General features: G+C 39.1%; 1 protein-coding gene across 1 annotated transcript in view; it reads right to left on the bottom strand.

Annotated features, from left to right (window-relative positions):
- LOC145286208 (coiled-coil domain-containing protein 174-like) overlaps positions 1 to 12,773 on the bottom strand; it is an 83,725-nt gene that overhangs the window by 54,182 nt on the left and 16,770 nt on the right. The gene's annotated exons all lie outside the window — the stretch shown is intronic.

Below are 12,773 nucleotides of genomic sequence, written 5' to 3'. Positions count from 1 at the left end.
TATGCACAAGATGAAAAAGGCTTGTATGTGAGTCATTGAAGTTTCCTTTCCACTCCTTTGGCCAAAGATAGGGGCAGGAGAAAATGAGTGTATGTTTTTGGGTCTTTCAGATGTGCTGGGTTTATCATTGAGCAAACTTTTTAATTTGCTAAGTTGTGACTCATTAGTATATAAAAACGAAATGGTAAATATGAAGAATAGTTGATAGATTTTTTAAATGGTGATAAAAATTTAATATCTTTTAAAAGATTAAGACATGCTGAAAGTATTGGAGTTAAAATCAATTTATTATTACATATGAAATCTGAAGAAAAACACTTTTTAAATGTGTAAATATAATAGTATTATCAGCCTATTTCCTAGGCGTCGACATATTCGATTGGATCGAGGTTATTCATTAAAAGCTAGAAAGAGAAGTATGTTTGATGGGAAAAATTAAATTCTTTTAGTGATTAATGTAAAAATAATTTATATATTAGAATTATGTGAAACAAGCTAAGTGATTGGTTATAGATAAGGGCGACCTGAAGGCTCCCTTTTCATTAGCTACTACAACAAGATGTAGGAAACAGCACTGCTCTATTCGCAGGATTACTCCACTTGCTCTTGATCCTCCTCTTATAATGCTGAGTGTTATCAAGGTGGTATCAAGTACCGTTTTTGAAGTCTTTGGTATGAACTGACCAAGGATTGAACCCTGGTCTCCTAGCCCATTAGCAAACACTTCACTTCCAAAAGCAAGTTAGTTTTCACAGGAATGTGTTAAGTTAAAATATTTTCAACTAATAAAGATCCTTTTAAACTCAAAATGTATCGAGTCTATGTCAAATTAACCAAGCTTATCAAAACAGTGATCTGATCAAGAAAATCAGATTTCTTCAGATTTCTCCAGCCTGCATTCCTGAAATACCCTCAAACCTATGCTCTCCTCCCCACACCATGCCTTTAGCTGGGGAGTCAGGGAGGCAGAAAGAACACGTCAAGACTCACTTACAAGTTCCATCACTTGGTGCACAGTTAAACACACACTAACAAGAATAAAGTAAACTGACACACATACACAATGGTATGCTGCCAAATATTCACATATGTATATCACTTACATGTACATATTATTCACACAATAAACATATTTACATACACATCACTAAGCTTTGTGAATAAAAAGCAAATAACTTGAATAGCATACCCTCTTTCTTTTTCTACCTCACTCTCTTCATCACTTCTTAAAGCAAATTAGTTTTCACAGGAACGTATTAACTGAAAGTATTTTCGACCAATGAAAATCGTTTCAAACCCAAAAGTAACAAGTCTATGTCAAATTAGCAAGACGATGCTAACTTAAAAACTCCTATAAAGCTAGGAAATAAACAGTCAAGAGTTAGAGAAATTAGACCCAACGCACCTGAAGTATCTTTGGCCAGGGGAGATGTAAAGGAATCTTCAATGACTCACATACAAGCCTTCTACATCTCACACACACATGCTTGCATACTAGCAAGAGTCAGGTAAGCAGAAACGAACTGCTACTCACAGCTATACATGCACTAACAAGAATAAGGTAAACCGACACACATACACAGTGCCACGCTGCCAAATACTCACATACGTATATTATTCATACTATGAACATATTGATATACACATCTCTAAGCCTTGTGATAGCTTACTCAAGTGTCTTCATCAAACACAAGCTTACATAAGTAAACATTTCCTGACTGAAAATATGTTCTAATAAAATTTTAAATATAAATATGTATTGTTATGAAATTTCTTTTTGTTCAATATTTCGTTTGCAAAACTGCATGAGGATACTTTTCTCTACAACTAAAAAGTCTAATTATTATTTATTCTGTAATTATATAAATCGATATTACTATCACTCCAGTCTTATTTGTTCAACACTTATTAGGTTTTATATTTCATTCGGATACATATTTGAATGCCTACTAGACACTATCATTGAGTGTCTAAAGTCTCTATGTACAAGTGTTTGCCAGGACAACCTGGCATGCGGATACTTTTTCTCTACAAATAAACCCTGACTAAATATTCCAAATCACATAGTATTCACGTCCCAATTAAGATCTCCTCAGCATGGCTTACTTACACTGGCTTTTACAAGCAAAGGTGCACCTTCTCCAAGCGGTGTTACTTCAAGTAACAGCACCAAACTGGATACTCCACCAGACTAGATGAATTCTTGTCCTAGAATCCGGTAAGACCAAAAGAGCACAAGAAAGATATTCTATAACATATTTAAATGGTCGATTGGGGAAAGGAAAAATATTTACTTTAACGGAATATTCGAATATCTATATGTCTCATATAGCGATCAAGTGTCAGCCCTAGAAAGGGGACCCCTTGATTTCTGAGAATTTCGACTGAAATAAAATGAAATAAAGAGAAAAGTTATTAATTTACTTTCTTTGTTATAATATAATTTTTTTACAAACATGTTATATTAATTGTCGATATGATTCTTGGCAAAACTCAGAGACGCTATTGTCATCCAAAATGGCTATACCAAGGGCAGGGATGTATATACAATGATAAAAGGCTCTTTGTTGTCTCAGTCACGTTTACATTTTAAAAAGAATTTTCGTCACTAAACGCCCGGATACTATTCACATGAATGCAAGATGGCCAAATTTCAAAGAATTTATTGAATTGAAAGAATGTCGAGATGATAATGGTCCTTTCCTAATAACACAGAAAAATCTCTCCCATATTCATTCAAGTGTTTTGTTGTACGTTTCTGTTAATTAATTAAAACTCTGTAACTGCTGAAAAGATTTGAAACACATCACAGATTCCAAATAATGAGAGACAGAGAAAGAGGGAGGCAGGGAATTTTAATAGACATTTTGCAGCAAAAAGTTTTGTTACTGCATAATTTGTACTAGCTAAACAGTTCATAGTCTGACTCTTGTTGAGTGTGATTGGCAGCCTTATACATTGTATTTAGTATTCTTAATTTTATTACAATGGCTCTTTGTGTCAAATTTTGTGTAATTCTACTCAGTATTATTGGAACCTATAAGTATTTAGATTATATTTTTCTTAGTTTGTTTGTCTGTCTCTTTCACTTTTTTTTTCAAAAACTACTGAGACAATCTGGTTGAAATTTTGTATAGATCTTTGCTATGATAAGGTGCAGCAAACCAAGTATTATGGTATCTGTTCGATGCACAGTTAGAGATTAATAGCAATTAGTCACCACAAGACCATATTTACTCTAGAAGTTTTCTCGGAAACCACTGGACTGATTTGCCGGAAATTTTGTATGAACTTTTGCTATTATAAAGTGCAGCGAACTAAATATTATAGTATCCATTCGATGCACAGTTAGAAATGAATAGAAATTAGTACTGAATGCAAAAATAAACACATAATTAACCATATTCGACCATCAATTTGGCATAAAGCATTCATTCCAAGTCAACGGACTATAACTTTATTACACATGTATATTATTCACACTATGAACATACTGACTTACACATTTCTAAACTTTATGATTTCCTCCACAACTTTTTTCACCAAACATGAATTCGCATAAATTGAAAATTACTTTTATATTCTTATAAAATTATGAGTATAAAAATGTCTGTTATAAAATTTCGCTTTAAAAAACTTTTTATTAGCAAAACTCTGTTTACATTTTAGTTAGCACTTGCTAACTGGTGACCCCCCTCTATTTTTTAAATGTTTCATTTTATTTCCATTTTTATATACATGTTCATATATATATTTCACGTTTTCTTCCTTCGCCAAAACATAACTTTTATACCCAGTTGATGTTAAATGTTGGTGTTGTCCTTGGCATAAGCTCAAAGACGCTATTGCCGCTCAAAATGGCTTCTACCAAAGCCAGGGACCATGCCACAAATTAGTTACAGAAAAGTGCAACAACTGCTCTGTTTATTAATATATCGTTGTTGAATCATCATTTTTTTTTTCTTCAAAATTTTGCAATGTATTGGGTTAGTTAACAATATCATCCGAGACAGAGTAGTATCACCAAGTAGTCCCGATGGTTCTGGGGTAGTAGGGTTAGAGCGAGAGTAGAAGATAATTAGTAAATATTGCATCCAATTGACCTTATAAAGGTCATCTCAAAACAGAACAAGTATGTCTTTTTATTTAATTCTAAATTGCTAGCTTCTATTTAGCTTATCCTCCCCTTTCTTTCCCCTCGCCTCTCTCGCTCTCCTTCCCCTTCTTCTATCTTTCTTTCCTTCCTCTTTCTTTCTATTTCTCTTTCAATGTCTCTTAAATCAGCGGTAATAGTTGCATCTCCTTTTCTTTAATTCAGCAAACAAAAGTGAGTCAATTATGACCACTGTTGAGCGAAGGATATAATATCCGGTCATTAACTCTTTTTATTCAAACCCAGGTGTACATGTCAGACTTAATGAATACTTTTTTTTTAGTCGTGTCCACACATCACTATAAGTAGTGCAGTCTGTCAGTCCGTGGGTAGGATCATCATCATCATCATCATCATCATCATCATCATCATCATCATCATCATCATCATCAGCAGCAGCAGCAGCAGCATCAGCAGCATCATCATCATCATCAGCAGCAGCAGCAGCATCATCATCATCATCATCATCATCATCATCAGTTTGATGTTTGTTTTACATACTGGCATGTGTTGAACAGCTTCAAGAAATTAACTTCCAAACTAACCTATCTCTGCCAGGTATTTATTTATCCCTCTTTCTCACTTCCTCCCATATTTTCTTTGGCATTCTCCTGTCAACTAATCCTACTATACCAACTGTCCTACATCTACTCATCCAAAAATTCCCATCCATTCTTTGTGGTCACATCATCAAAGTCTATGCTTCTGCACATATCTGCCTATGCTGTCGAGATTTAATCGTCCTCTGACGTCATCAGATCTAAGTTTGACTTTAAGACTCACATTTCACCTCCATCATGTCATTATATAGCCTTACCCTGACCACTACCAGTATTAGGGTTTGTGTGTATCTCTGGCAACAAATTGGATATTAATAGAGTTGATTAAGAATTATGGAAGTGGTTTGCTGTGGTTGTTAAAGGCACAGATTTCGGGCTCAGGATGTCAGGATTAACCTCCTTCTGAAGCCTGTCTTTAAGACTTACATAACACAGCAATCATATTTTTTTTTTTTTTTAATTACATTTTCACCCTAAACAAGGCACATTGCCACTTTGGTGTAGGGGGCTACTATCAGGGGAAACATCTACTGGGGTACTATGTAGGGATTTGGGCAGCGAGATGTTGGTTCACGTTGCACTTGAACTTATGCATGTCAGTACAGTTGGGGAAGCAGTGACCTGGAATGGAATTCCAAAGTCTAGCAGTTCTGGGGAAGAAACTACTGGAGTAGAAAGATCTTTTACATCTAGGGATCTCTACAGTGTGGGGGTGGGATTTTGCAGCTTGTCGGGTCTGTCGAGGGTGTTTACGTCGTGGGGGCACAAGTGCTTGCAGTTCATCAGAGCATTCACCATTATAATACTTGTAGAACAGACAGAGGGATGCAACGTTTCGACGATGGGACAGAGGCTGAAGCTTAGATGCCAGTTTAGGGCCTATCAGATTTGCGACTCTCTTTTGAACCCTGTCAAGGAGCGAGAGACTAGTAGCTGATGCACCAGCCCAAATATGACAGCAATACTCCATACATGGGCGAATAGTGGCCTTGTAGAGGTACAGGATACTTTTGGGTGTTAGAAGTTTTCTAGCACGGTAGAGAGAGCCCACCTTCCTCGCAGCGGCCCTGGCAATGCTCTCGATGTAATTGTTCCAGCTCATGTTTCCTGTGAACGTTAGGCCAAGGAGCTTGAGAGACGTACTCTCAGATAAAGAGTCGTTGGCCATTGCTATAGGTGGTAGAGAAGGTTTCTTGTAATTATTGAATGAAACCAGTTTTGTCTTGGCGGCATTGAACGTGACCATCCATTTTTGTCCCCATTCCACTACTGATTGGAGGTCATCCTCTAGTGTTTCTGCCATTACTTTAGATATATGTTCATTTGTTTTCCTGTCGTGCCTGCTATAGAGTGTGGTGTCATCAGCATATATACCCATCTCAGAGGCAATTTTGTCGGGGAGGTAATTTATGAATATCAGGAACAGCAGAGGTCCAAGGATAGATCCCTGGGGTACTCCCGCATTTATAGCATATTGTTTAGTTGTACGACCGTCGAGGACAACCTGGATTTTTCTCTTATCTAAGAAGGATTTAATTATGTTAAGTATTCTACCAGTGATACCGTATGATCTAACCTTCCTGAGGAGACACTCATGCCATACCCTGTCAAAAGCCTTGGATATATCTAGAGCTACCGCTCTGCCCTCTCCCGCTTTGTCCAGTGAATGGTATATGCGTTCAGAGATTACAGTGAGGATGTCTGCCGTGGAACGGGCTTGTCTAAATCCATATTGTTGGTCGGTCAGAAGTTTAGCATCTGTAAGGTGCTGAACTAGAGCATGTTTAATTAAGGTCTCAAATATTTTGGCAAAAAGTGGGAGGAGGCTAATAGGGCGATAATTTAATGGGTCAGTTCTTTCGCCAGAATTCTTGAATACTGGTACCACAGAAGCAGTTTTCCAACAGCCCGGAAAGCAAGATTCATTAAGGCATTTGTTGTAGAGTTTGGAGAGAACTGGAGCTACTTCGGCTGAGCACTTTTTTAATAGCACAGCTGGGATGAGGTCGGGTCCACATGCTTTTGAAGTGTCAAGGTTTTTTATGATAGCATGCACCTGAGCAGGGGTGATTATTAGATCGTCAAGCGTGGCGTCTGTCCGCATAGGAAATTGAGGTAGGGGGTGGTTTAGAGGGTCCAGTGTGGAGTTTGAGGCAAACCGACTGGCAAGCATGTTAGCCTTCTCGGTTGCTGAGCAAAGAACCTGTGATTGTTGGTTAGTGGGGGAATTGTTGATTGCCCATTATTTACTACACTGTTGTAGATTTTCCAGAAGTCACGAGTTCCTAGTTTTTGTGCTTCGATGCGTTTTTTAGTGGTTTCCGTAAATTCCCTCTTAGCTGTCGCTATTTCTTTCTTAACGTTACTTCTAGCTTCTATGTACTTCTGTCTGTTTGAACTGGACATGTCAGTTAAACCTGCGGAATGCATGCTGCCTTTGGGCAATGGCAGTTGCGCAAGTCGAAGTAAACCATTGGGGAGAGTGGGGCTTGCTATAGAATTTCCGCATGGGAACATGCACTTCGATTGCAGTTTTGAACCATTCAGTGGTCTCGGTTGCAAACTGTTCAGCAGGAAGAGAAAAAATATTTCCCCATGGGGCGTCTCTGATAAGATCTCTGATGGCTTCCCAGTCAGCCTTTTTATAATATCTCGTTGTTTTGAGCACTGGCTCTTCAGGTTTGGGTCTAGAGTTTAGGGTGATTTCAACCATTATCACCGCATGATCAGCGTTCCCAAGTGGGCTGTCGGCTTTCGTTACACAGTCATCAGGAACTGTGGTCAAAAACAGATCTAATAGTGATGCGTGTTGTTCTTCCTGATCAGGGAAGCGGGTTGGAAAAGTAACAATTTGCGATAGGGAGTGAGATACAGAGAAGCTATGAGTTGCGCTGCCTGCTGCATCTGTGTAAGTAGAGAATCCAAGCCAGTTTTTGTGATGAACATTAAAGTCACCAAATACATGTACTTGGGCGCTAGTGTCGAAGGAGAGTGCTGTGTCTATGCTGTCAGATACTTTGTTTATTATGGTGCAGTCTTGGGTCGAGGGAGAGCGGTAGAGAAAGTAAAAGTAGCTAATGTTGTGTTGCATGATTAGTCTAAAGCACATAAAGGCTTGATCATCCGTTTCTAGGTTTGTTTCTCTAGTCAAGAGAAGGGTATTACGAATGTAAACTCCAAGTCCGTGCATATGTCTGTCAGAGTCCTTACGGCAGAGTGGGAGATATCCAGGCATGTTAAAGTAGTTAGAGGGGATGGAGGAGTGTAGGTTAGTCTCACTTAGTGCTAAGATATCCGGGGTATTTGTTAGGAGAAATGCTTCAACATCAGCTAAATTAGTTCTAAGCCCACGAATATTTGTGAATGCTAGCCTCAAGGGAGGAGGCAAGTTGGATTTGTTTGACCCTAAGCCTGGTTTAAGCTTATTTTTAGATTGTACTGTCATCATTTTTTAACGAGTTTCAGTTAGGTTAGGTATCATTTCTTTTCATGTAAAGCATGTTCTCAAGCCTCACTGGTCAAGCTTTACTTCCAAGTAATTTGCAAAGACTTGTGATTTAATGGACACGGTACTAGGTAAAATTCAGTTGTAAGGTTGGAGGTTGAAGGTTCAATTATCAGTGCAGTCAATACTAATAATACAATACCTGAAAGTATTCTATTCAAACTTCTCAGCTTACGTTCACAGAGAACATGAGTTGGAACAGATACATTGAGGACATTGCCAAGACTGCTGCAAAGAAGGTGGGCTCTCTCTACGATGCTAGAAAGTTACTTATGCCTGAGAGTATCCCATAACTCTACAAGGTCACCGTTCGTCCATGCATGGAGTATTGTTGCCACATTTGGGCTGGCAAGTCTGCTACTAGACTCTCACTCCTAGACAGGGTTCATAAGAGAGTCGCCAACCTAATGTTGCATCCCTCTGCCTGTTTTACAAGTATTTTAATGGTTGGTGCTCCAACGAACTACAAGCCCTTGTATTCTCTCAACATAAATACTCCCCACAAACCTGACAACCAGCAAAATCCCACCCTTACACAGTAGAGATCTCCAGATACCAAAAAGCCTTCTACTCTAATAGTTTTTTCCCCTAGCACTACTAGACTTTGGAATTCCCTTTTTTTTTTTTTTTCTTTTTTTTTACACAGTGATCACCACTTATCAAGGCCCGGAAGCCACTCAGGGATAAGGGTTATTGCAAGTACATTACGTTAGTGAGGAGATTTGCTGAAGTGTTTACTTAAGGGGGTGGTTAATTAGGAATTTGTTAACATTGGACTTGAAGACATCCAAGTTGTAGTCCGGAGGGAAGCAGGCAGACGGAACAGAGTTCCACAGGCGTGCAGTTCTAAGAAAGAAGCTTTGTTCATGGAATCCGCGTTTTGATTTAGGCACAGATATAGAGTGGGGGAAATTTTCACCGTGGATTCAGCTAGACGGGTGTTTTTCGTGAAAGATTGGCGAGGGGGGACCAGAGATTGGAGTTCAGACGAGCATCTGCCATGGAAATAACGATAAAACAAGGACAGGCTCGCAATGTCTCTTCTGTGGGAGAGAGGTTGCAGGGTAGAGAAAAGGGCATCCTCCACTAAGCCACGAAGTCTATTTTGTACTCTGTCAAGGCAGGATAGGCTGTTTTTAGCAGCTCCTGCCCAGATATGGCAACAGTATTCCATCCTTGGACGTACTTGGCTTTTATATAGATAGAGAATTGCATCAGTAGTGAGATATCTTCTGGAGCGGTAGAAGGATCCCACCATCTTTCCAGTGACCTTGGCAACAGACTTGATGTACGTGTTCCATTTCAGATCAGGAGAAAAGGTCAAACCCAGAAGCTTGTCAAAACATGGGGCCTCACCCAGACGAGAGCCATCCATCACAATTGATGCCAGCTGGGGATCAGAGCGTTGATGATGTAAGGATAGGAGTTTGGTTTTGGATGCATTAAAGGTAACCAGCCACATCTTCCCCCACTGAACCACGCACTCGAGATCAGAGGAGAGAGACTCAGAGAGAACGTTGTCATTTACAGCCTTTGATGTGTTGCCGTAGATGGTCGTGTTATCAGCATAGATGTCAACGAATGATTTAAGTATGTGTTTAGGGAAGTCATTGATGTAGATCAGGAAGAGAGTTGGGCCCAGGATTGACCCCTGAGGGACTCCAGCATTTATATTGCAGGCCTCCGATTTTTGTCCATCTACCACTACTCTTATGAGCCTATCGGAGAGAAATGATTTAATGATTGAGAAAACATTTCCAGTTATACCGTAGCTGGAAATCTTGTGAAGTAGACCCTTATGCCATACCTTGTCGAAGGCCTTTGATATGTCAAGAGCAATTGCCCTAGAAAGGAAGCCTTTGTCAAGAGATTCAATAATCCTGTGGGATATAACCGTCAGCACATCTGCGGTAGATCTTGCAGAGCGGAAACCATATTGTGTGTCACTAAGAAGGTTATTCCTGCTGAGGTGGTTGACTACTTCTCTATTTAATATGGATTCCATCAACTTACTCATAACACACAGGAGACTTATAGGTCTGTATTGAGAGGGAGATGACTTATCACCTGAATTCTTAAATACAGGGCAAACTGATGAGGTCTTCCAGGGAGTCGGAAAGCACTTCTCCTTAAGGCAGCGCTTAAATAGTTTCATAAGTATGGGAGCAAGTTCTGGTTAAAGCTTTTTTAACACTATAATTGGGATGCCATCAGGGCCGGTTGCTTTACTGGAATCTAGGTTCTTTATTAGCTTGGCGACCTCATGCACGGATATTTGTATGTTACCTAGCGTGTTCTGTGTTATAGGAGGAAATACGGGGAGTTGATGGCCTTCGTCGCATAGGGTAGAATTAGCTGCAAAGTTCTTTGCAAATAGTTTGGCCTTGTCTGACGCTGACGAGATGACCTCTGGTCCATTGATAATGGTTGGGATAGAACGCACACTTCTGTTCAGGATTCTATTTGTTATTTGCCAAAACTGGTGGGATCCAAGCCGCTGATCAGCTACCTTGGATTTAACAGACTGGGCATATAGCTCTCTTGCATTTTTTATTACTCTTTTACAGTGGTTGCTGGCAGACCTGAAAGCAGCTTTAGTCTCAGTGCATCTATTACGTTGGTAGCTATGGAAAAAGTGATTTCTGGGCGCGATAGCAGCAGCACATTCTGGGGAGAACCATGGCTGGCTGTTAGGTTTTTGTTGGAATTTTTTAGATGGTATGAATTGGTCTATGCCTACAATTAACCATTCGGTCAGATCTGATACTATAGAGGACACTTCCTTTTTAAACATGGAGTGCAGAGGTAAATCAGATATGAATGTACGGAAGCTATCCCAGTCAGCCATAGAGTATCAGTATACAGTACGGTGGAGGGGTACGTCTGGGGGCTTCTTACATTTTGTCTTTATCTTAACTGATACGACGGAGTGGTCGGAGGATCCTAGAGGAGAATGAACGGAACATGAACATAGCTCAGGGGAAGTTGAGAGAAAAAGGTCTAAGAGGCTTGCATATTGAGGGTGTATCGGGCACACGGGTGGGTTCGCAAACAATCTGAGTTAGGTCATAAGCAATGGCAAAATCATGACAAAACCTCCCCTCATCATCTGTCTTATTTGAATGGGTCAGCCATTCCACGTTATGGACGTTGGAGTCACCACAGATGTGGATGTTAGCCGAGGGATGTGCAGACAGTATGTGGTCTATTTTCTAAGATTTGCTCTTAAAGATAGGAACTCCGCTGTTGTGGGGCCTATAGAGGGCAAATATAAATGCAGTGGTGTTAGCAAGTGCAACCCTGAAGCACATATAGGGTAAATTAGGATCTTCTCTAGAGATATCCCTGCCACACGGGAAGCCATCCTTAATGTAGGCACATATTCCATGCCCATGGCGATCTTGGGGGTCAGATTTAGCTGTTAAATTTGAGTATCCGGTAATTATGAACTCATCTAGGGAAGTGGTCGGCCCTATTCCAGTTTCACTTAGAAATAATATGTCCGGTTTCATCTCCTGTAATTGGGTTTCAACCTCTGGAAGGTTGGAATGTAGACCCCTGATGTTTGAGAAGGAGACCTGGTAGTAGGGGTCTACGTTGAAAGATGGGGTTCTAGGTTTAATCGAGTTTTTATTCTGGAGATATTTCATGTTGAGGTTTTGGGATTTGTGGAATAGGTCGGCATACTTGGTTAGAGCAGTACAGAGAGGGAAAGTAAGAGAGAAAAAGACAGGAAAATTTTTTTTGTGGCACACGAAAAGGTAAAGCCGTAACAATTACCCTTTCATGTTCTTACTTCCCTGACTGTACTGACAAGCAGAAGTTTGAGTGTAATGTAAACAGACTTATTGCTGCTCAACTCCCTACATAGTATCCCTGCAAATTATGTCTCAGATAGTAGCCCCATACATCAAAGTGGCACTGTGCCTTGTTTAGAGTGAAAATGCAAAAAAAAAAAAAAAAAAAAAAAAAAAACAACAACTGCAAATTACTTGACTTCTACACGATCATGGCTGACGGTACAAAAGCATGCTATCCCCATTGATTAACTGAAGTGATAAATGGGATTTCAGATAAAAAATAAAAATAAACAATGGTTTCTACTGATTTTTTTTTTTTTTTTTTGTCAATTCTAATAAATTACAATGTCAACTTCCAAATTATGCAGTTGAAATTACCTGAATATTCCTGAATTATTCAAAAAAAAAAAAAAAAAAAAACTTTAATCATGTTAGCAGGTGAAAATTTGCGGCCATCTTGTTTTTATAAAATACATCGAAATCGAAAATTACCTCCCTTTTGAGCTCTCCTGTGTCTTACATAAGAAAATACGATCGTTTTCTTCAACTTCTATTTTCTTTAATAAATAATTTCCTACCTTATCGATTTTCGTAATTTTTGGATATGATCATTTTTAAAATACGGGGAATACGTAGATACCATTGTTTCCATGTGAAATTTAGTATTATGATTTCTGCAATTTCGTTCTGATAATGTAGAAGAACCATTTAATTTTCTTACTTAAAAATCAATCTAGATCAGTTTACGTGATTTT

The sequence above is a fragment of the Euprymna scolopes genome, chromosome 10 (genome assembly GCF_053919585.1).
Source record: "Euprymna scolopes isolate OS-2025 chromosome 10, ASM5391958v1, whole genome shotgun sequence".
In the NCBI taxonomy this organism is placed as follows: Eukaryota; Metazoa; Mollusca; class Cephalopoda; order Sepiida; family Sepiolidae; genus Euprymna; species Euprymna scolopes.
The sequence above is the reverse complement of the archived record's forward strand: the minus strand, read 5'-3'. Positions and strand labels throughout refer to the sequence as shown.